Source organism: Erpetoichthys calabaricus, chromosome 14, assembly GCF_900747795.2.
Source record: "Erpetoichthys calabaricus chromosome 14, fErpCal1.3, whole genome shotgun sequence".
Lineage (NCBI taxonomy): Eukaryota > Metazoa > Chordata > Cladistia > Polypteriformes > Polypteridae > Erpetoichthys > Erpetoichthys calabaricus.
In genome coordinates this window covers 103,089,775-103,113,915 of record NC_041407.2, presented here as the reverse complement: position 1 = coordinate 103,113,915, position 24,141 = coordinate 103,089,775, and the positions used below count along the sequence as shown (strand labels likewise).

Here is a 24,141-nt window from a genome sequence, read left to right as displayed (position 1 = left end):
ACGGTTACAAAAACGAGAAGCTGCAAGGAAAAAAAAAAAAAAATCAGTGTGCCTTCGATATTTTGAAGAGCAAATTTTACTTTTATCACAAGTGCATATAATTTGCATGACAGCAGGGCTGCAGTTAACACACAGCAGTTGTTCACATTAATCTTATATTTAACTTCATAATTTCATTATGATTTCCCATTTTGGAGAGCAAATTATGTTAAAAAAAAAAAAAAAAAATGCAATAAAAACTCTGTAAACGCAGCAGCCACCTTGAACCTTTCAGACTATACCTGCTCATTACTCGATACATCTGCTATCATCAAATTATAAAAGGTAGGGACAGACGTGGAAGGCAACAGAGATACAGGAGGGTAAATGCAATATAACATAAGGGGTCATAGAAGGGGGCGGCACGGTGGCGCAGTGGGTAGCACTGCTGCCTCGCAGTTGGGAGATCTGGGGACCTGGGTTCGATTCCCGGGTCCTCCCTGCGTGGAGTTTGCATGTTCTCCCCGTGTCTGCGTGGGTTTCCTCCCACAGTCCAAAGACATGCAGGTTAGGTGGATTGGCGATTCTAAATTGGCCCTAGTGTGTGCTTGGTGTGTGGGTGTGTTTGTGTGTGTCCTGCGGTGGGTTGGCACCCTGCCCAGGATTGTTTCCTGCCTTGTGCTCTGTGTTGGCTGGGATTGGCTCCAGCAGACCCCCGTGACCCTGTGTTCGGATTCAGCGGGTTGGAAAATGGATGGATGGATGGATGGGTCATAGAAGATGTGTTGACAGGAATTGTCCCAGAACGGTTAACCCTATGGGCACGGAAAATTGAACAGAGCAATAGGGCATATTCTTGTTCAACTTTTCCAACAGGTGGAGGCAGGGAGGTCTGTTACAGTACATGTGACTCCTTGCTCATATATTATGGAGGCCAGGTTACCCAGGGGATGACAAGCTTTATAAATGTGTGCTAGAGCACAAGACTGTGTACAGGCATTACAGAAAATTGGGTCAGCAAAACCCAAACAATCATTCAAAGGACCGTACATTGATAAAACGTACTTAAGTAGTAGTGATTAAAAATGTTAATTAAAAAAAAAATGAGCAGAGGTATAAAGTACAAGAGTAATGAACACTACAATTATAAACAACTCACAGGCATCACGACCACTACCTAGACAGACCAATCAGGACCAAAGGTTCTAAAATCAATATCCTTGGAAAATGTTCCCCTGAGCAATATTAGATGGTTTCTGTCCTTAGTTTATCTACTTTATATACATAAAATCCTAAGCCTAAAAGTGCAACGATTTTACGTGACGTTGTTATGTCACTTTTTTTGTCACACTTTAAATCGGGCTTATTTTAAAACCTACATATATATGTTTGGCACCATTCTTTTCAGAATTTATCAGACTTTAATGTGATTGTTAGATTTTCAGATTCTTGTTCCTTTTTGAAATTATAAACTAAAAAATATCAAGAACTCACATCCCGCAAAACGAGACTTAACCAAAAGTGCCAAGAGATTTAACTACGCCTGGGGCCGGAAATAAAAGACAAAGAGTAGGACAGTTGCTGTACAGGCTTTTAAAATGTTCGAAGCACTGCGCGAGATGCAGATCACATGGCACAGCAGCTGATCAAGCATAGAGGAGGTGAAAAAAAACAAAAAAAACTATCTGTGTCTCATTGTATTGTTTGAGAGGGGGTTTCAGAGGAGCGACCGCGTCTCCTTGGGGTGCATTCAGCCTCCCTCTTCACAACGCGAGTGGCAGACTGGCCGCAACTGGGGGTTGGGCGCCAAAGGCATTGGGCTTGCCCCCTAGTGTGTGTATGTATATATATATATATATATATATATATATATATATATATATATATATATATATATATATATATATATATATAAATAAATAAACCAGTACAAAAAGATCTAATAATACAAAGGGCAAATTTTCAGGAACTAACCACGTCCAACTAACTTTTAAACTAGTAATTTAATTAGAAGTGAAGCAAAATGACACCTTTTACTGGCTAACTGAACCGATTACAATATGCAACCTTTCAAGGCAACTGAAGCTCCTTCTCCAAGCAAGACGTAGGGACCACAGTTGCCTCGAAAGCTTGCACACTGTAATCGGTTCAGTTAGCCAATAAAAGGTGTCATTTTGCTTCACTTCTCATTGAATCCATAATGGCTAACATGGTACAAAACCCTAGTACTACAAACTCATAACTCAGGATTTTGAGAATATACAATAGGAAGGGGCAGACACAGATATGGAGATTAACACAATGTCTCACCACTTAGTCTGGTGTCTCTGCACGGCAGCATGCAACCTAAAGGGGTTTGGAGCGTGAGCTGATAGCGAGTGCAGTGGGTGATACCTCAGCACCACACTGGAACAGTGTGAAGTTTTCTTACGGTGGCTGGAGTGCCAATCCTGCCACTAACCCCCAAGTTTTCCCTGTAGGCTGGATGCAGATTAATGTCATACCCAAGACATAGCGGCCCAACAGAGTAGAGTCATTTCTGGTGTTTATGGGATTCAAACTGGCAAACTTCTGATTGCAGGCGCAGATCCCTAGCCTCAGAGCCACTAATCCACCCCAACACAAAGATGAAGGGGAAAATAATAAACTGAATTAGCATAATTAAAATGCAAAAAAATAATTACAAGATACAGCAATTAACAGAAAATAAAAGGCCCAATGAAAAACAATTAAGTATTAAATTAATAACATCAACAAAAACATTTCCATTAAAAATAAACAAGAAAATAAGTCTAGGAAGGGAGCCCCAAATAAACTAACAGTGCAACAGCAGTATCTGCTCTCTTTAAGATTGAAGAGTATTCCAGATTTCAAGTCCCCCGCCATTAAGAGCACACACAAACAACAGACTTGTGAATTATTTACATGAGGATGAGGAGGCTGGATATCACCGAGGAACCAATTCTTTGGTGGAAAGGAAACAAAAATAGACTTGAAAGTACAAACTGCTTTCTTGATCTAAGGGTAACAACCTGCAGGAGAAAATCTATAGCATCTTAGGAGCGGATTGACAAAAAACACAACTCAGAAATCTGATTAACACTAGAAGTAAACTCTTGGATGTGCTATCAATAAAACCAAAAAATCTCCAAAAATATACAAAAAGATAGTGTTCCAAAACAAAAAGTCAAAAGAATGAAATTCACCAACAGAAAAACAAAGGACATTAAATACTGTACAAAATTACAGAAGATGTACTTCTCTCTGCTGCACAGAACAGTTACATAACAGAAATCAACACAAATCCATTGAAAGCAAAAAAATGAAAACATGTTCATAAACAATTAATTCAAAGTAAGTTACCTCAAGCAAACTAAAAGTAAAACCAAAATTCATAACTGACCAAGATTACATAAATAGTACAGAAACCATACAGCCAGCAAAAACACATAAAAAAAATCAATTACCAAAGTGTAGTATAGCAGACACGAACAGTCTCTCTTAAGTTTATTTGTTCCTCTTTATTATTTGGTGTGAATCCAAAATGAGTACAAACTGCAGATGTTACGATTGGCTTCAATATAATATCTATCTTCAATGTCACTCCTTTTTATTCATCTAACCGAACGTCACTAATGGGATGGCATCCTTTTCACCTTTTCTTGTAACTGTAAATAAGGGCTGAAACTGTCCAATCATGTCTTACAACAATGAAGTCCAAAGAAAATGGTTTTTGGAAATTGAAATTGATTTTTGGAGCTTTGTTCCATCCACGCAGCATCGGTGATGCCTATGTGTTGTCTGATGTTATGTTGTTTATTACATACGTATTCTTTGATACCCCTGCTCTATTTTGAAATTAATGTTTTTGTTACTACCGCTTGACAACATTTTACAATTATGCCAAAGCAGGGAGAATGTAACTAATATTTTACATGACCAATAATGACACACATTTAAAACTTTTGTTAAAATGAAAATGAAATTAACTCAACTCAACAATATATAATGCTGAAACCTCCGTTTACTATCAGTATTTGATGTTAGTTATGTAAATAAGATATCTCGCCTACCGACTCACCCCTACATGGTAAAGTAGTGAGGGCTGAATAATTTCTCATTGCATTTTAATTTATTGATTTATTTACAACCCGATTATTTTAAACCTGAGTCACAGGACATTGGGTGCAAGGTGAGAATCAACCCTGAATAAGGTGCCACTCCACTTTAGGGCACAGTCATTTTAACTTACATGTCTTCAGAGTGTGAGATAAAACAGCAGTTAGCAAAGAAAGCTCACAAAAACATGTGGTGAAAATGGACAAACTCCACACAGAGATTTCCTGGGCTAGTGTTATTTGGAGCAGAGAGAAAGTAAAGAGAGATAAGCATTTTGATAATGCAGTTATTTGTTTCTAAATTTACTATAACAGGGCATATCTACCAGCTCCTTGGTTTTGCTGGTGTTCATTTGTAGATGGTTTGAGTCGCACCATTTAACAAAGTCCTTGATTAGGTTCCTATACTCCTCCTCCTGCCTTCTCCTCCTTCAGTAACAACTTTACTACAGTATTGAAAAGTAGTTAATTCATCGTCCGGGTACTCATCAAAATCATTTAGGTTCCACTTTACAAATCTCCACTCTAAGGCTGGTAGCACACTACATGACTTCAAAGCAGAGTGCATTTCAAACTTAATAATTTCAGTTCCTGAATTTCATTGTCATGAGGATGTCAGATGCCATGTCTTCTCTTACAAAGTATCATTAGTTGGACGCATTTTCACAGCAAATTAATGTGCTGCCTGTTGGCACTAGTGGTTGTATGACGGTTTTCCAGGTTTGGTGAGCTCAGTCCCAGTCTCTATCCCTTTCCTTTCTCCATTCTATTATGGTGTGGCCGAATAAGACATCAGAGAGAGGACCTTCTCTCCTGCTTGCACAGTCCAAAATGCCAGTTTCCCTGCTTTCCTTCAGGTCACATTATATACATTGAGCCCATTTGATTTTGTCAGGGCTAGTTGCTAAGAGTAGATACAAGTGAATCACTTGTCACAGTAAACAACTGGAAGTCACTGGCACTTGCAGCATCTCAGTTACCAAGGTTAAGTAAACATATGTGCCAACCAAAAATTGTTGTGTGATGTCAGCTTCAATGGACATACAATGGATATCAAACACCTGTAAATATATATAGTTTATATATATGCTGCATGCAATTTATTTGTGTGTGTGTGTTTTGTCTTTTTGTTGGTATTGTACTATTGTAAGCTGATCTGAGGAGACATGCAAGTAAAAATTTCATTGTACCTTAAACTTAAGAGTTTACTAATTTTTCTGAAATTTTAGCCTGCTGTTGTAAAGCAAGGGTGATGAACGTCAGTCCTGGGCTGCATTGGCTGAAGGTTTTATTTCCAACCCAGTTGCTTAATTAGAACACAATCCTTGCCAATAACAGATCTTATTTAATGACTTGTGAGTACTTTAACTCTGCAATGTAAGGCCATTCTTAAATCGTAGATTATTTTTCCTTTCTAATGATATCATCCAACTGATTTGATGCCTAAAACAGAAGAGTTATTTTCAGTTCTTCAATTTCTCTTTAGTTTCCTTCTGGGTACTTCATTAAACCAAACAGTGCCTGATAAATACCATAAAGGTGTAAATGGAAACAAGCTAGATGGAGTGCTGGTTCCTTTGTCACTTGTATCTTATTGCAAATAAGGAGCAGTTAAAACAATTAAGACTAAAATAAGCAATTAAGGGTAGGGAACCTTAACAAGTGAGACCATTAAAACAAAGCATTTAAGAAATTGGGTTGGAGCAAAAACCTGCAACTCCTTTGGTCCTCCAGGACTGAAGTTGCTCACCCATCTACCCAAAGCACCATGATGTTCCAACAATGATGGATGGATTAAAAGCCAGAAGTCTGTATAACCATCAGCATCAAGTGACTCCGTGAGAACCCTAACTACAAAGAGGACTATTTCATTTATGTTAGGTAGAATGCCCAAAGGGGACTGGGCGGTCTCGTGGCCTGGAACCCCTACAGATTTTATTTTTTTCTCCAGCCTTCTGGAGTTTTTTTTTGTTTTTTCTGTCCACTCTGGCCATCGGACCTTACTCCTTCTTATGTTAACTAAGGTTGTCTTATTTTAATTTCTTATTTGTCTTTTATTCTTCTTTTCTTCATTATGTAAAGCACTTTGAGCTACTTTTTGTATGAAAATGTGCTATATAAATAAATGTTGTTGTTGTTGTTGTAAAGGGTCCGAGTCTTAGCAAATCAATTAAATGAAGTTAATTAAGCAGCAAAAAACTGATCACTAATTAAGAAAAAGGATAAGATCAAAAACCTGTAGTCAGTGTGGCCCTCCGGGATCGAGTTGGGAGTTTTTCATGAAATGGCTGAAATGCGGACAAATTATGTTAGGCCATTTCATATTTGCTAAAACTTTGTAACCAGCAATACTTTGGTAAAAATATACAGTTTTAAAGTAAAATAATTAAAAATAAAACCTCTTCATGCCTTAATTGCATAAGTGCACCCCTGCCTTTCATAATCCATCCATCCATCCAGTATCCAACCCGCTATATCCTAACTACAGGGTCACGGGGGTCTGCTGGAGCCAATCCCAGCCAACACAGGGCACAAGGCAGGAAACAAACCCTGGGCAGGGTGCCAGCCCACCACAGGGCGCACACACACACACACACACCAAGCACACACTAGGGACAATTTAGAATCGCCAATGCACCTAACCTGCATGTCTTTGGACTGTGGGAGGAAACCAACGCAGACACGGGGAGAACATGCAAACTCCACGCAGGGAGGATCCAGGACTTGAACTTGGGTCTCCTAACTGCAAGGAAGCAGCACTACCTACTGCGCCACCATGCCGCCCGCCTTTCATAATGTCCTCTGTAATCGTGTTCAGATTAACACCGTGACTGTCAGACATAATACTTTTACACTACACACTTTATACAGGTGTATATCATTGTGGTTTACACATTTTCATACTGCATGTATTATAATACACTGTAGATTTTATTAGTAACAATAGCTATCATTATAACATCTTACTATTTCTGATAATCATTCCAAACCATATAATAAAAAGACAATTTTCAAATTAAGAATTACGCATATTTATCAGACTGAACTGCACAACTAAAAAAAGCCATTGTAATAATAATAATATTGCTTGTACATTCACATGAAAACACGTACATTATTTTTACTTCCCACTCTACAGCAACCCACATATTATTATAGACAAGCATGAATTCCTCAACTCTATTTCCACTGTATTTAAGTTTTCATTCATTCTCATCGTAAACTTTAATTTGGAATTGCAACCATTTTTGAACTGAAAGCCAATTATGTTGGTAGGTTTGAGTAAAAACATTTTGTCCAGTTCATCAAGACATTTTTAAATAATAAACATGGGAATTTTAAGCTGCTGAGATATATTCACGGTGATCCAATTTACAATTTAAGGTTGTTGGAATAACACTGAAAATTTGAAGAAATTAAATAAATTCTAAAGGATGGGGAATGGTCTTCATCATTCATTACAGTATCAGATATTTATTATTTTTTGTTTTGTTTTTTGTAGCCCTGGAAATTGTTCCTAAATTAATTTAGATGCTGTAACCTCCGGGGCACTACCCAGTCTGTAAACCCCAGACACAATTACACCAAGACAGTCCCAGGTGCAAATAAATGGTTTTGTTTTTTTTTTTAATTCACAATACTTTCTTTTTCCAGCATTCAAAGTCCACCGCACAATCCCCAATGAACATAACCTCTGCTTCCACTCTTCCAGTTGAGTTTTGCCCTCTGCCTCTGACTCAACCCTTGAAGCAAGTTGGCTTCCTTTTATGACAGACCCGGGGGCACTTCTGGAGACACGGCTTTACATAATGAAACTACTTCTGGGTTATACAGAAGGACCTCGACAGGGTCACCCTTTAAAAGTACAAGTCCCAGGCAACCATGCGTGTGCCCAATCTAGGGCCAAACCAGAGGAGCAGTGTCCCCTCTCATACGGGGGAAAGAACTGTTCAGAAGTTCCCAATCCATCCATTATTCTTTTATCCCAACTGGGATCTGAATCAATAACCATTGGAGTTTGGGTGCACCTCTTCTCATGTTGTCCTTCTGTTATGGCTTCCCTGCCAGGCAAGGATTTAGCTTCCATCCCAGTCAGGAGGCCAGTCCATCCACCAATTTTTTTTGCTTCTAAATTCACATTAGAACAGAAATTCATAAAATTATATATATATATATATATATATATATAAATGCTTAACTGATATTTAACTGGAGGTTTTCATTTTGTGAAGAAAAAACAAAAACATCAGTCTGCCATTGTGAACACTGTGCTAAGCCCAGCAGTCTTTGTTCTGACTGGTTGAGGAATACCTGAAAACTGTTTGTGCAAATCCTTTCAAGAAGACAACGCTCAAATAATTTAAAATGTCTTTATAATAATGAAAATAGCTCTATCTAGTTGCCTGGTTCCATGCAGAAACATTAAATGTAAAAGAAAAATGGAAACAATAACATGTTTCATGAAATGAGAAGCACAGATATGGGCAGGATTTGGCTCTGTAATAACACCGTCTGGAAGACACAGGGTCCCTCCAGGACTAAATGTGGGATCCATTACTTTCCACAGAACTTTTAAGTGAGAGCCCCCCTTGTTTTAGTGTACCACAGCCCACAAGTACAGAAGCAAATTATAACGTATTCAAAATTTCTGTGCACCGTTGCCTACTGAGATGTGGACGCAGAACCGTACAACGTTTACATTTTTATTTAATAACCACCAACTACATACTAAGTTGTCCAAGACTGTGGTAGATTTGAGTAAATGCATGCAATACAACCATAAATAAACCTTCTCCTATCGTATTTCGAATTTCAATGACTCAGAAGAAAAAGAAATAAAATACCTCAGAAAAACATAGCAAGTTGGCTGCTTGTGTCTTTGCTGCATATTCTAAAGATCAGTGAAGTCTCTCTCTGTGATTTCCTATTCATCATATTTGCCACCTGATTTGTGTTTTTTCTTTACTTCCATATATGACTCTTCAAAAGCTTACAAGTGAAGAGTGTTTCATACAATATCTTTCCTGCCAAATTGAAGCAGAACAGCACAATGAAATAATCACACAGCACCTTATCAGAAACATTAGCACAACTCAAAAAGGAGCCATGTTTATGACGGAGTCTTCAGGTGTTCCTGCAGCTAAACTGCAATGGGGAGGCTCTGAACCCTTTCTCAGGTCCCTCCCTTCAGCTTTCCCATCCTCAGCAACTAAGGAGATTCAAATTGCAGTGGGGGGAAATAAGTATTTGATCCCCTGCTGAATTTGTACGTCTGCTCGCTTACAAAGAAATGAACAGTCTCTCATTTTTAAAGGTAGTTTCACTTTAATGGAGAGAGACAGAATATCAACCAAAAATCCAGAAAAAACACATTACACCAAAGTTATAAATTGATTTGCATGTCATTGAGAGAAATAAGGATTTGATCCCCTGCAACCCGGCCAGAATTCTGGCTCCCACAGATTGGCTGTGTGCCCATGTGGCACACAGATTACAATTAATCAATCAATCACAGATACTCCAGATCTCAACTCGTTATGTGTATAAAAGCACACCTGTCCACAGAATCAATTTCTTCCATTCCAACCTCTCCACCACCGTGGGCAACACCAAAGAGCTGTCAAAGGATGTCAGGGACAAGACCTGCACGAGGCCAGAATGGGCTACAAGACCATCAGCAAGAAGCTTGGTGAGAAGGTCACAACTGTTGGTGCGATTATTCAGAAATGGAAGAAATATAAAATGACCCATCAATCGCCCTTACTCTGGAGCTCCATGCCTCATGGGGTGAGGATGACCATGAGAAAGGTGAGGGATCAGCCCAAAACTACACAAGAGGAGCTTGTTAATGATCTCAAGGAAGGTGTTTACTGGCAAACTTAAGACGGACCTGTACATGTGCCTTCTTGAGCAGGGGGACCTTGCGGGTGCTGCAAGATTTCAATCCATTACGGTGTAGTGAGTTACCAATGATGTTCTTGGTGATAGTAGTGGTCTCAACTGCCTTAATAAGCTCCTCCCATGTAGTTTTGGGCTGATCCTCACCCCATGAGGTAAGATCTTGCATGGAGTTGCAGACCGAGGGCGGTTGATGGTCATTTTATATTTCTTCCATTTCTGAATAATCGCACCAACAGTTGTGACCTTCTCACCAAGCTTCTTGCTGATGGTCTCGTAGTCCATTCCAGCCTTGTCCCTGACGTCCTTTTGACAGCTCTTTGGAATGGAAGAAATTGATTCTGTGGACGGGTGTGCTTTATACACATAACGAGTTGAGATCAGGAGTATCTGTAATTGATTGATTGTAATCGCACACAGCCAATCTGTGGGAGCCAGAATTCTGGCTGGGTTGTAGGGGATCAAATCCTTATTTCTCTCAATGACATGCAAATCAATTTATAACTTTTATGTAATGTGTTTTTTCTGGATTTTTGGTTGATATTCTGTCTCTTTCCATTAAAATGAAACTACCATAAAAATGAGAGCCTGTTTATTTTTTTGTAAGTGAGCAAACTTACAAATTCAGCAGGGGATCAAATACTTATTTCCTCTCACTGTACTTCAGGTTTTCATGACTAAAGGATACACACATTTCAAGTCCAAAGTTCAACCTTCATGTTGCAGAGGTGTCTTGGTCTCAGTGTCCTTCTTTCTCTCTTTTCTTACGCTGACAACAAATGCCTAATGGCTGACACAGTGAACCAGTTTTCTTCCACTGTATCCTTGCAAAGGGGTATGATAACAGACAGGATTCCTCTTCTCAAAACACTTACTTTTAAACCCATCACCTGTACTAATGGAATAAAAGATCCAAGCATATCTATTTGCTCAGGTCCATTGACTTACAGGATACAACATTTTTCTCTTTTTTTTTAATTTAAATTTGATATTTTTAGCTATTGGTACATACTTGTCCTCTGAAATTCTAGGCCAGACCATCAGAATGACACACTTTGTAATTACAGCCCTTGCTCAGTGAGCCGATGGGGGAGGGAGGTTTCCTCATATCTGCTGCTGTCACAGGAGGAGGAGGAGGAGGAGGAGGAGGAAAAAAATTCCATGTATACAGAACAAATGAAGAAAGGGAGAGGTGGAGTGAGACTGACATGAACTGGGCGAGCCAAGGAAGCTGGAGCATTGGGGGGCAGAGAGGAGAAAGGCTTCAGTGTTCACAAGTGTCTCATGGGCACTCTGTTTGCCTGTGTGTGAAGTACAAATGTGGCCTGAGCTGCAGTGCAATGCTGCTTATAAAGACAGAAAAGAAAAAGAAGCCATGAAATTCATTACATAATGAAGAATATGTGAAAATTATAACAAAATTGGTCATCCTATATGTTCATTAACGATGTTCATCACATTTTACTTATTTAAAGGGATGCTCCACCCCAAAAATATATATTTTTTTATGTTACTTTATGTGACTGAAAAAAATTTAATTTCATGTGCTCATGGAAAATACAGAGAAATATGTTATGATATAGTAGAAGCCAACAATAACCGATGCTAAATAAACAGCAAACAATGTAAAAAAAATTCAAGGTCAAAAAAACAACTCACATTACTCGTGTCGAAAAATCCACCTGTCATTTATCCTGATGTTTGCACAAAACATACACCCGATGTGCTTTTTTTTTTTTTTGCTAAAATATTATAAACAATATATTTCTTCATGGGAATTACTTTTTGAATTGAAGACACATCTCTCCCCTTCATTCATTGGTCAAGAGTTCTGTTTACAATTCAAAAGCAGACTCTCATAAGGCTTTAATTTCCAGTTCATGATGTACGCTGATTTTTCTGAAAGTATATATTTAATAATATTTTAGCAAAAAAAAAAAGCATGTATTGTGCATTTTTGTGCAAACAATTGCATAACTGAAATGTGGATTATGAGACAAGAGTAACGTATGATTTTTTTTTTCATTTTTTCCCCCAATTTTACCCTTATTTAAAGAATTTACACATTTACCAATGAGAACCTTATTATTTTTATGGTCTTGGTGACATATAGGGCCATCACACTCATATCTGAGTAACAAATATATTTAAATATTAGGTACACTTTGAATATTCAAAATTGAGTTCAAAACTTTGAATATCTTCAGTTAGTATTAAATTATGTCCTGTGCCTCTAAGCAACTCTGGAATTTTTTGAGGCTGTCATTTCATGTATGCACCTTAGTTATTCATATTTTATGTTGGACAGATTTTATTGTTAGCAATGAATTAGAAAACCTTCAGTTTCTTTTTCAAATGAGAGCTGCACTGGCAGAATTTCCCTTTTAATTGGAAAGCCCGTTACTTGTGGGGCTCTCTGCTGAGACGACTTTATTCAAAAGCTGCTTTATGCTTCATGTGGAGACAAATTCTCCTTGTGCACAAAAACAAGGTGAAGGTCTATGTTTCTCAATCTGGTTGTTCCACACAGTTGTGCTGCAGTACTTCTGGACAAAAGAAACACTTGTCACCCGGTCGCTTCTCTGAGTGATGCCTGAGGCTAGAACAAGTAGTGTCACTGCCAATTTCTTTTAGAAACTTAAGACACCTCATTTACTGAACTAGAACAGTAACAGCTAAAGTATTGTTGATAATAATAGTTGCCAACAAGTTCTGTTATCAATTAGTTGAGGAATAACTAAGTATTTCACTCAATGGCAAGAGTAATATTTTGAGATAAGGCATAGATGGAGTCTACAAATACAGTGAAGGGTCAAAAACTAAATCATTTCAACTTCATATCTGGCAAGAAATCCAAGGCTTGCAGGATCTGAATAAATTAGTTGGCTTGTTACAGGAGCCATGTGATATGGGAGCACCTGAAAAGAACACACATGGGCGTTGTACTCAGTTAGTCATTGTCTAACCTGCTTTGTCCTGACCAGGGTCGCGGAAGGTGCTGGAGCCTATCCCATCTAGCATAGGGAGCAAGGCAAGAAGAAACCCTGGATAGGGCGCCAGTCCATCTCGGGGTGAACAAACACACACACACAACTAGACCAATGGCATAGTAGGGAGATCCCCTAATAAAGCAACACCCTTAATGTTATTTTATTGTTTCCTCTTGCAGCTCAAAATCCTTATGTGACAGTGTAAAGCCAAGTCCTCAAGAGACATGTAAAACCTCCGCAATGTATTTCTTTAGATGACAGCAATAGCTGGTATGTAAAGCCTATATATTTTAAGGAAAAAGGAGTCTTGTAATGTGTTAGACTCGGTACAACTTGCAGACTTTGCTGTCGTCTAGCGGATAAAGCCGAACAAAATAGCCTGGACACCTTTTGTTGATGTTTAACCGTGGTTTCAGCCTTCTACCCTTTGATTTTTATTTTTGCCTATAACAGCCTTGAAAGGGTTAAGGCAGACCTTACAGTTAGTAACAAGACTTGCTGCTATACACTTTTCTGACAATTATTATTTTAGAGTATAATTATCCCATTGTTATGAAGGAGAGCATTGTGTAAGGAATGCATTTTTTTCATTTTTGAATAAACTCTTGCACTTTAGCTTCACCCTTTCAATTTTAAAATCTCCAATTAAGTGGTTAATCAAAGCAGTAATCAACTAACTGATTAGCAAAACAGTCACAGCTGAAGTCCTAAAAATACATTTAAACACAGTAAATACTAAAATGTAAGGATGAATCCAGCACGCGATTTTGTTCAAGCCAACTAAACCACCTAATCCAACTCAGGGTTGCAGAGAACAAGTAGATATGCTGGCAGAACAAAAGCCCTGGGTAGGGTTCCAAGTCCATCACAGGGCCTACTCACACTTGCACTGGGCCAGAATCAAATATGGGTGAAAAATAGAGTAAAAAGGAAAACCCAGATAGACATGAGTAGAACATGCAAACTCCACATGAACAACAACTGGTCACAAGATTCAAACTCAGGACACTGGATCTATGAGGCTGCAGCAAAAGCAACTGTGCCTCGGTACTACCCTACAACAACATTCAGAATATACAGAACATAAATACACTTAAGTGACTGGCAAAAAAGTTAACAAATGGTACAGAACAAGACTTTAAAGCAGTGCACTAGAAGCCTAATAACTATAGGCTGTCCAACGTCTAGAAGTCATTTAGTTTAACAAGAACCACAGCTGGCTGGCTGGCTAGGCTCTAAGGATGTTCTGCTGATATCTTGTGTTTATAAGAGATTTGTTCAATAGGTGCGGTGTTGACACACACCCTTCAAAGAGCAGGGCATGAGCGATTCAATCTTTATGGTTTACAGATTCTGAAAGGAACAGCATAACATACAATGTTGTGTGAAAAGCTAGACGATCCCACTAGCTATAAAAGGCACTCCCAAAACATTGGGCTGTTTAGTAAAGACCTCTGAGATTGTGTTCAGGATAAGGAGTGCTTTACATAGTAGGACTTATCTTAAAGAGTTTTCTGATTTGCCTAACCATGACAGCTGAAATACAAAATGAAGACAGTTTTTAAAAGAAAACTATAATGATGCCCTATCCATGAAAGATGCTGCATCTAATAAAGCCCTGGCACTTAATCAATACTGTTCACATATGTAAGGACTATAAAAAGAAATTTAAAATTGACCCACTTTAGTAAATGGAGAAAACACGTTTAACCACTAGATGCTCTTGTTAACAGTCTGAAAATGTAGGTAGAGGTTAACTCTTTAAAGGAACTAAACTTCTTTTAATCCCTAACATAGCAAACAAGACAAAAATAAACATGCACACATACCAGAAGAGCCACATTACCTCTTCAAACTCTCCTCCTACTTCACTCTTACTCATTCCACCGTAGGCTTCACATTAACTATTTTCATATAGCAGCTTGAAGATGGTTTTGCTATCCTCATAGGCCAAATGTTCAAAGGCCTGTGAACATTCTCATCCTTTAGTTGGGAACTTAGCCAGGCCCACCACAGACCATGGAATACCATTTAATTTAGTCCTCAACTCCAACAGCAAGGTCCTTGTCAGTAACTTCCTGATCTGGTGCAGAAAAATTATATGCCAGTAAAATGCAAAAAGAGCCTGGACGAGCTACATAAGAGTCTTCCGAAGCATATTCCACACACACAGTCCACTGGTGAATAAGTGCTGAGCTGCTCCAGATGTCCTCAACTGGCATCTTCTCCTGTCACCCAGCCCAGCCACTAACATTCTAGTGTAAGCAGGAGGAAGCAATCTGTATAGCTAACTCAGCCATCAGCTGTTGTGGCAGGACAGGAACTCCTGTACCTCATCTCATGCCACAGTGCCATCTGGTGGTACATAATAATAATATTATATGCTTGGCAGGCGCCTTTGTCCAAGATTTCTCACAGTACACATTCAGCATAACTATAATTGGTTGCCTACATCTTTCACAAATGAAACACAGGCAGGTTCACTAACTTATTTCGAGTCAATGGTCAATTAGTTGTACGAACAGAACCTTTGACTTTGTGGATTAAAGTCTAACGTTCAAATACTACACCATGCTAACTACCTAAAAGGTCATTAATTCAAATCCACCTTTTGAATCTATGCATGACTCTGAAATAAGAGTTATTCCACTTTCAGTCAAGGTCAACATAAACTGAAGTAATTTAAGTTGTACTAATATGTGAGGAATATTGCAATTTATCTGCAAATTCACTGTATGAAGTTAAGCTTACATAAACCTTCCAGGGGTACAGTGAGCTACTCCACAAGTCTAACATGTTAGCCATTACAATACACTAAAACCAAAGGTACAAAACTGAACAGACACAAAACTGATTTTTCAGGTCCACATAATAGAAAAACTGCAAGTTATAAAAAACAAGGTTTATTTTAGAGTGTATATAGTTCTCCCCCAATTTAAATCGTAGGTTACGTGATTTTCTCAGGGTCACCCTAGAAAGCGGCAGTTTATTTGAAACCACCGTCATCTGCATTTCAGCTTAACTACATTATTTTTTTAGGCCACTCGGAACAAAGTACAGGTAGTCCCCAGGTTACAGACATCTGACCTACGACTTATGAACGGGGCCGTAGCTGCAACGCATGCACCTCAGTAACTGCCGCTCCGTCATCTTCGGCCTGGGGACGCTGCAAGCAGTGGCTGGACAAAGGCTGGAGGGGGGCGATTTCGCTGCTCGCGCAGTGTAGTGTCCCTCGGGCGGCTCCCAGCGGCAAGAGGTGACCCGTGGTCCATAGTCACCGGGGCCGCAGCTCATGTGCAGGACGGAGGCTTGATGGGGCGGTTTGCTGCCCGCCCACTACGCCGCCGCACCTACTGCTCCTGACTGGACGCAGGTTGGATGGAGCGGAGGGGGGTGTTTCACTGCCCGCCCATCACACACACATAATGCTGCAAGCGGTGACCCGGTTGTGGCTGAAAGGAGGCCATTGATATTGAACGGGGCGGTGGGTTGGGTAGCATTGTAGTGTACCTCGGGTGGCTGCCTGTTGAATGGGGGCAGTGGTGGGCGATACACTACCCACCTTTGGCCGCATCGTGTTCGTTATCGGTGGGCGGACACTGCAGGCAGCATACTATAGTGGAGGCGACTGTGAGGTGGGCTGGTGATGAACCGCCCCTCGCCGCCCCATTCATTCTCAATAGCAAGCCTGCTTGTACTGTTATGCACATAGCAGGAAGTTGTCTCTCGTCAGTACATCAGACGTGTTGACGACGGGTGCCATCCTGCTGTGATCGCGTGTACAGTGCTGTGCAGAAGAGCTCATCTTAACCTTTTGTCTTCACCCTTCAAGAATGTCTCTGAAACATAAATCTGATGCAAGTGCTGGTGATACAGTAAAGAAGAGAAAAACCATCACCATTGAAAATAAAGTAGAAATAATAAAAAGGTCAGAGAGAGGTGAAACTCCATCATTCATTGGCAGAGCACTTGGTTACAGTCAGTCAACAATAGCATTTATTAAAATTATGTACCTGTTCCGACTTACATACAAATTCAACTTAAATACAAACCTACAGTCCCTATCTCGTACGTAACCTGGGGACTGCCTGTACTTGCGAATTTCCAAAAACTCAGAATGGTCCCTATTAAATAAAGCCTGACTAGCTTATAATACGCTCATACCTATTCAGTTAAAGGATGTCGTCTAATTGATCCAGTGTGAAAAGTACATCTTTTGGTGAATGTAGGAATCACAACATGGTCTCATGCCAGGATGAATGCAGCCTTAAAGGTTAAAAAAAGACACTCCATAATATAAGAAGACATTTGTCCTGTATGCTCCCCATGCATACGTATATACGGTAGTCTCAATGCCGTGACCTCCTCGATACAAAAAAATGGTGCCTACCTTAATTCAGTTGGAAAGTCCTTAGATGTCCCAAAGGTCTATACTCTCCAAAAGCCTGACTAGAAAAGAAATGTCCATTCCCTTGTTATAAATCCAATAGACTCCTGTGAGAGAGGCAGAGAAAAAACACGGAATGAGATGTCAAAGCAAATTATGTCCACAACAGTATAAACAGCATATTGGCACCTTCTCTTAGGGAGCCAGTCATTCAGCAGAAAAAATAAAGCACAAGCCAAAGTACCGAGCCAGCAAACAGGATAACAGATAACATCCTTCTAAATGTGGACCATAAACATTCCAGGTAAGAAGATGAGGACATGAGCAAACATAGCCCTGTCTATACCTGACCCAGTGATCTGCAGGTTCTAACTACTCTACTCTATCATTGTTCAGAACAGGAAATAAAAAAGAAAAGCACACTGAACTGGCAAAAGGAATTTCACTTAGAGCCACTGCTCTTGTTATTACTGGTGGTTCATTTTTCACTGTAAAACATGGACATTAGGAACTATGAATACAAATTATGAAATCTATATAATAAATTAGAAAATACATTGTTAAGTAAATCTGGATATGTTTATTTTATGATAGTTAAATAATATACATTCAGTGTTATACAATCCCACAACAGCATGTTACACAAAAGAATGTATTTTATTTACATTTCACTACAAATATTGTATAATGAAAATTGTGCCCATTTACAGTATCAAAGCATTGTGTGATATTGGATTATTTAATTTTTTTTTGTTTTATTTAACAATCTAATCTAATAATGTGAGGGAAGCACAATGGTGCAGTCATTAGCGCGGTCGTTTCACCAGTTTTAAAATTCTCACTCACCCCCCGGGTGGAGTTTACACCTTCTCCCCATGTTTGTGTGGGTCTCCATCCACATACTAAACACATGGGTTATGTTAACTAGTCAGGCTTAACTTCATGAGTGAGCCTATGCCCACCCAGACCCTGATGCTGCCTAACTTACAAGTCTTACAATGGAATTATCATGAAGAAACAATGGAGTCCACTCAGAAACTTCATGAGTGAGCCTATGCCCACCTAGACCCTGATGCTGCCTTACTTACAAGTCAGTCCATCCATCCATTATCCAACCCGCTATATCCTAACTACAGGGTCACTGGGGTCTGCTGGAGCCAATCCCAGCCAACACAGGGCACAAGGCAGGAAACAAATCCCGGGCAGGGTGCCAACCCACCGCAGCTTACTTACAATGGAATTATCATGACGAAACAATGGAGTCCACTCAGAAAACGACTTCTGTAATTATATTTCCTTTTACTTTTTTGGCTGGCACCTTTATCCGAGATGACTTACAACATTTATGATACACTTTATTACGTTTCTTTAGGTTTTCTAATTGGAGCACAGGCAGGTCAAGTGACTTGCTCAGGGTCACACAGTGGTGTCAGTAGCAGAATTTGAATCCACAACCTCAGGGTTCGAAGTCCAAAGCCTTAACCACTACGATACACTCCCTAATCGTTTAGTGCTGATTAGCGAAATTCGCCAAAGCATTCATTGCAGCAAATATGTTGTGTTTGCTGGCAACCTTATTCAACAAATATTTTCCTGGGTATTTGTTAAACAACATCAACATGGTATCACAGAGCGGTACCAGCCAATGTTGGATGGAACAATTTCCCCAAGTATATAACTCTGATGTTAATGGTAGGTGGCATGGTGGCTTTGAGGCTAGGAAACCGCGCCAGCAATCAAAAGGTTGCCGGTTCAAATCCTGTAAATGCCACAAGTAATTCCACTCTGTTGGACCCTTTACTTGAGCCTTTAATTTGCAATTGCTCAGTCCTGGGTATGACATTAACCTGAATCCAACCCTGCAAACAGGTCCTCCAACTTGCATGGAAACCTCTGGAACCGGTGGCACGATTGGCACTCCCGCCACTGTAGAAAAACTTCACACTGTTCCAACTCTATTCGAACAAGTGTGCTGCTGAAGTGTCACCTGTTGCATGGCTGCGCTTGGGTCCTAATTTGGGATCCTGAGATGGTTCGTATCCACGAATGCTCCCAACCACCTCCTCCTAATGGTAGGCTAAAAATTAGCGGAAAACTTGTGAATGCATTTAAATACAAAATACACACAGAGAAGGATACTGGAAATGTCTCGTTGTATTTGTGTCTTAAAGGTTAGGCTATTTTGTGTAGACTCATACGAGACCTGTATGTATGTAATATGTGGTCCTAGTCCTTTAATAGTATTATTCTCCAGAGTGCTGTGCAGTTGATGCAAACAGGATGTAAGTAAAGAATTCACATGTGTTGCGTTTATTTAGTATGAGCAGTACCGAGTGAGCAAAAGAGTTTCGGTTTGAGACTGAAGAGAGTTTCGGTTTGAGACTGGGGGGTAAGCCTTAGTGAATTTATGCTTCCTGTCTGCAAGAATTTTTACTGTTCTGATATTTAATTATATCTCAGGTAGGCAAGTAACATAGTGGTTAGCACTGCTGACTCACAGCTCAGGTCACATTTTTACCCACAATAATTGGTCAAGCATAGTTGGTGTGTGGGTGTGTTTGTGTGTGTCCTGCGGTGGGTTGGCACCCTGCCCAGGATTGGTTCCCTGCCTTGTGCCCTGTGTTGGCTGGGATTGGCTCCAGCAGACCCCCGTGACCCTGTGTTCGGATTCAGCGGGTTGAAAAATGGATGGATGGATGGATAGTTGGCAGACATTTCCTTAGCCATCAGGGATACTCAAAAAGGCCATTGCACTATTATAATTTACTCATAACTGGTTCAGTTTCTCCTTCCCCATTGACTTTAATGCATTTTACCAAGTTCGGTAAAGTTCACAAACATTCCAGTAATTTCACCAAGCTTGAGGCAAAGCAAATTCAGTGGGGTTCACTCGTCACTATTAATGATAAAAAAATGTTGACTAATTATATCTTCATAATTAGCAAGGCCAACAGCTCAGCAAGATTAAATCTCATACCTGTAATTGTCTAATGCAAAACAAAAATAACTGCATCAAAGCAAAGAGTTCTTAGTAGAACAAGGATCAGGTTGGGGTGAGCTTTGTTCTCTTGCTTAACACCTAAGAGGTCCTATCAATAAAACAACTGAATGTTAAAAATTCACATTCTCAAACCTACTTAATCCAATTCAGGATCACATAAGATCAGAGAACTGGGATCAAGACAGGAAACCTACCCGGGCTCTTCATCACAAGGTCTACTCATGTGCACAACAAACACTCATACAGGTCAGTTTGGAATCACTAATCAACCTAACAAGCATGTCTTTGGGGATGTGGGAGCAAAACTGGAGTACGTGAAGAAAAACCACAAGAGATACGGGGAGAATTCAAAAAAAGGAAAACAAACAAACATGTGATTTGAACCCAGGGCACTGACCTTCTAAGGCACCAGTGCTTATCACTGCTGTATTATCTTTCTGCACAGAAAGAAAAATTAATTTCTGCGTAAATCAAATTCACTAATGGCCCTATAAACCTGCAAATGAAGTGTGATGAAAATTACTATATGAAAGGTAGATTGCCTTGCAAACTATATCATGCATAAAGATTTATTCCTATTGAGCTTTTTAACTACTGCTCACCAGAGAGGACGCACATAAAATGAGCTGTAAAGAACTTTAAAGTGTTTATTGGGGCTAAAAGCATCATTAAGGACATAATTGTCTTCCAATGAAAGAAGTCATAATTTTATTTAAGAGCTTTATGATGGTGGTCAAAATGAAAGATGCTATAGAAAAGAAAGGTTTTCATTTTAAAGGGTTTTTATTAGAATGAAAAGCATCACATTAAATAATGAAGGCTCTTTAAAGAGCCTTATGAAAGTTTTTACAGCTTTGGGCTCACTGTGAAAGGCATTATATGAAACGTTTTTAAAAACAGTTTTTAACTATGACTGAAAGGTGCTGTATACTGCAAAATATTAATAGCTTCAGAAGTTATTATAGTGACAGGCAGTATACCGAATAAACAGTGCTATCTACCTTATGATGCTGAAAACTGACTTTCTTTTCTTAAATACCAGCTTTTTGGAGCAATTAAAATGCATTAATTCTCAATTACAGAAATCTAAAATATGATAATTCTAAAAAGCTCAATCATATCTTCAGGGATGTGAAATGTTTACTAATTTCTACTTTTCTCTGGTTTCTTTTCTAGTTTAAACACCACCACCACCTGCTCAAAGTCCTGTGCCGCCACTTGTGATGCCCTAGCTGTCCATGAGGCCCACTGCATCAAATCCTCTCAGACAAATCCTGGGAACAATGAGGAACAATTTAAGGATATTTATGTTAGGTAAAATGAGGATATTTATATTGGGCATAATGAGAGACTAAGTGAGGAGTCTGAGTGTCTGTGTTTTTGCGAGGGTCCCGATAAAAACCAACATCCAGGCCTTTAATGACGTCTTAGGCACAGCCATCAGCTTTGTGTCTGTCTGCAGAGAGTGTCGACCTCGTTGAGAGGTTTACTTACCTCGGCAGTGACATTCATGTCTCTGGTGACTCTTCCTATGAAGTCAGTAGACGGATTGGGAGTAGCATGGGGGGTCATGAGGTCGCTGGAAAGGGGTGTGTGGCGCTCCCGATACCTATGCAAAAGGACGAAGGTCCGTGTCTTTAGAGTCCTGGTGCTTCCTGTCTTGCTTATATGGTTGTGAGACATGGACGCTATCCAGTGACCGGAGACAAAAACTGGACTCCTTTGGTGTCTCTTCAGAGAATCCTTGGGTCCCGCTGGTTTGACTTTGTGTTTCTCATGGAGTCCCAAATGAGGCACATGACCTGCACTGTGAGGGAGTGTCAGTTATGGCACTACAGCCATGTGGCGCAATTACCCAAGGATTATCCAGCTCACAGGATCCTCATTGTTGAGGAATCTTGTGGCTGGACCAGGCCAAGGGGATGCCCACGTGTCACCTGGCTGCAGCAGATAGAGGGTAATTTCTGGAGGGTGGGACTGGACCGCGTGTCTGCCGGGGGGGGGGGGGGGGGGGGGATCTCAAGCTGTTTCGTCATGCGGTGGGTGCGGCAACATGCTGTACAAGTGCATGCTCCCTGACCTGACCTGTAGAATGCCCAGGCAGAGTTGGGTGGTCTTTTGGCCATTAAAGCCCTGCAGATTTTTTTTTCTCTAGCTTAACTGGAGTTTTTTTCTTCTTTGCTTTTTCTATCCTTCTGGTTAACTGACCTTATCATCAGACTCATCTTTAGAGGTGTAATATATATATACAGTAGTAGAAGCTACTGTTCTACTAACTAAAGTTCTATAGTATGTTTTATAAGATCATATGGATTTATTTACTGTATATACTCGCGGATAAGTTCTCCAGCGGATAAGTCGGGACTTGATTTCATAGTGTAATTTCCGGTATTTTATAATGCCGGTTGTATAAGTCGAAAGCGGAAAACTCACGCTATTGGTCCAAGAGATTTTGATATGCTAACGGCCACCTGAGAGAGTAACCACGGAGCACACGGACTTTTTTTTCTTATGTATTGTGCCCATGTGACCACACAGTAATACCTGAACTATTTCGAAGCAATGTTTACACTGATTTGTGTTTTTTGTATCTCACACCCTCATTCACCTTCATCGTAAGAGCAACCCTTATCTACAATGGAGCGTTCGATCAGAAGAAAATATGAAGCTGGTTTTAAATTAAAAGTCGTTGAAGTGGCGAAATAAATTGGTAATTGAGCTGCTGCAACAAAATTTGATGTGTCAGAGAAACTGATGCGAGATTGGAGGAGGCAAGAAGATGTAAAAATAAATAAATAAATAATTTAAGTGTCTCATTTTTGAACAGGTATATAAGTCGGGGTCTGATTTTATAAGAAATTTTTCGGGTTTCAAGACTCGACTTATACATGAGTATATACATGATATTGACATCCGGCGCCGCCAAGAGTGGCAGCCTTTTCAGCAGCTCCGTGTATGACTGTATGTGTATGTGCATTTTTCTACTTTTATTTTTCTATTTTTATTTATTGATCACTCCTATTACTTTATTTTATGTGGATTCCTTCCCTGGACACACTTACTTTTACAACATGGGCATGGATTTTTACACGCCGAGACTCACCTATTCAAGTACTCAACTTCGAGCGCTGAGAACAAATGCCAGTGCCGGTGTGGTTCCATATTTACCTGACGAGGTAAGAAGGCGGTATCGTGGCAGCAGAGCCGGCACTAAGCTAAAAATGAAGCGGCTTGCGAGAAAGTGGCGTTTTAAGCCTTCGGTGCCTTCTGTTATTCTGGGGAATGTGAACTCAATCTCAAATAAGATCGACGAACTGGCTGCGCTGGTGAAAAATGTCAGAACCTACAGAGAATGCAGTTTGTTGTGTTTCTGCGAAACGTGGCTAACTAACACCATCCCAGATGCCAACGTGGAGCTACCAGGGTTTAGCACAGTTAGAGCGGACAGAGACGCAAGTACCTGTGGGAAGCACAAAGGAGGAGGACTCGCTCTCTATGTGAATACACGGTGGTGTCACTCTGGACACGTTAAAGTAAAAATCTCCACTTGCTGCAGGGACATCGAACTGTTGGCCATAAGTCTGCGTCCCTATTACTTGCCCAGAGAGTTTGGACATGTCATTGTTGTCATCGTGTATATTCCTCCTCGGGCGGACGTGGAGTCAGCGAGTGACATCATCCATTCTGCTGTTGCTAAGTTACAAACGCAGCACCCCGAGGCACTTGTGCTAATCGCTGGAGACTTTAACCATGTGACGCTGGACAAAA

General features: G+C 40.0%; 1 protein-coding gene across 8 annotated transcripts in view; it reads right to left on the bottom strand.

The window, feature by feature from the left end:
• Positions 1 to 24,141, bottom strand: part of tanc2b (tetratricopeptide repeat, ankyrin repeat and coiled-coil containing 2b) — a 473,655-nt gene that overhangs the window by 333,532 nt on the left and 115,982 nt on the right. For all 8 annotated transcript variants that reach the window (XM_051936364.1, XM_051936365.1, XM_051936366.1 and 5 more), the window contains exon 2: positions 17,376 to 17,479. The gene's annotated coding sequence lies outside the window, so the exon portion shown is untranslated. The remainder of the gene's footprint in view (positions 1 to 17,375; positions 17,480 to 24,141) is intronic.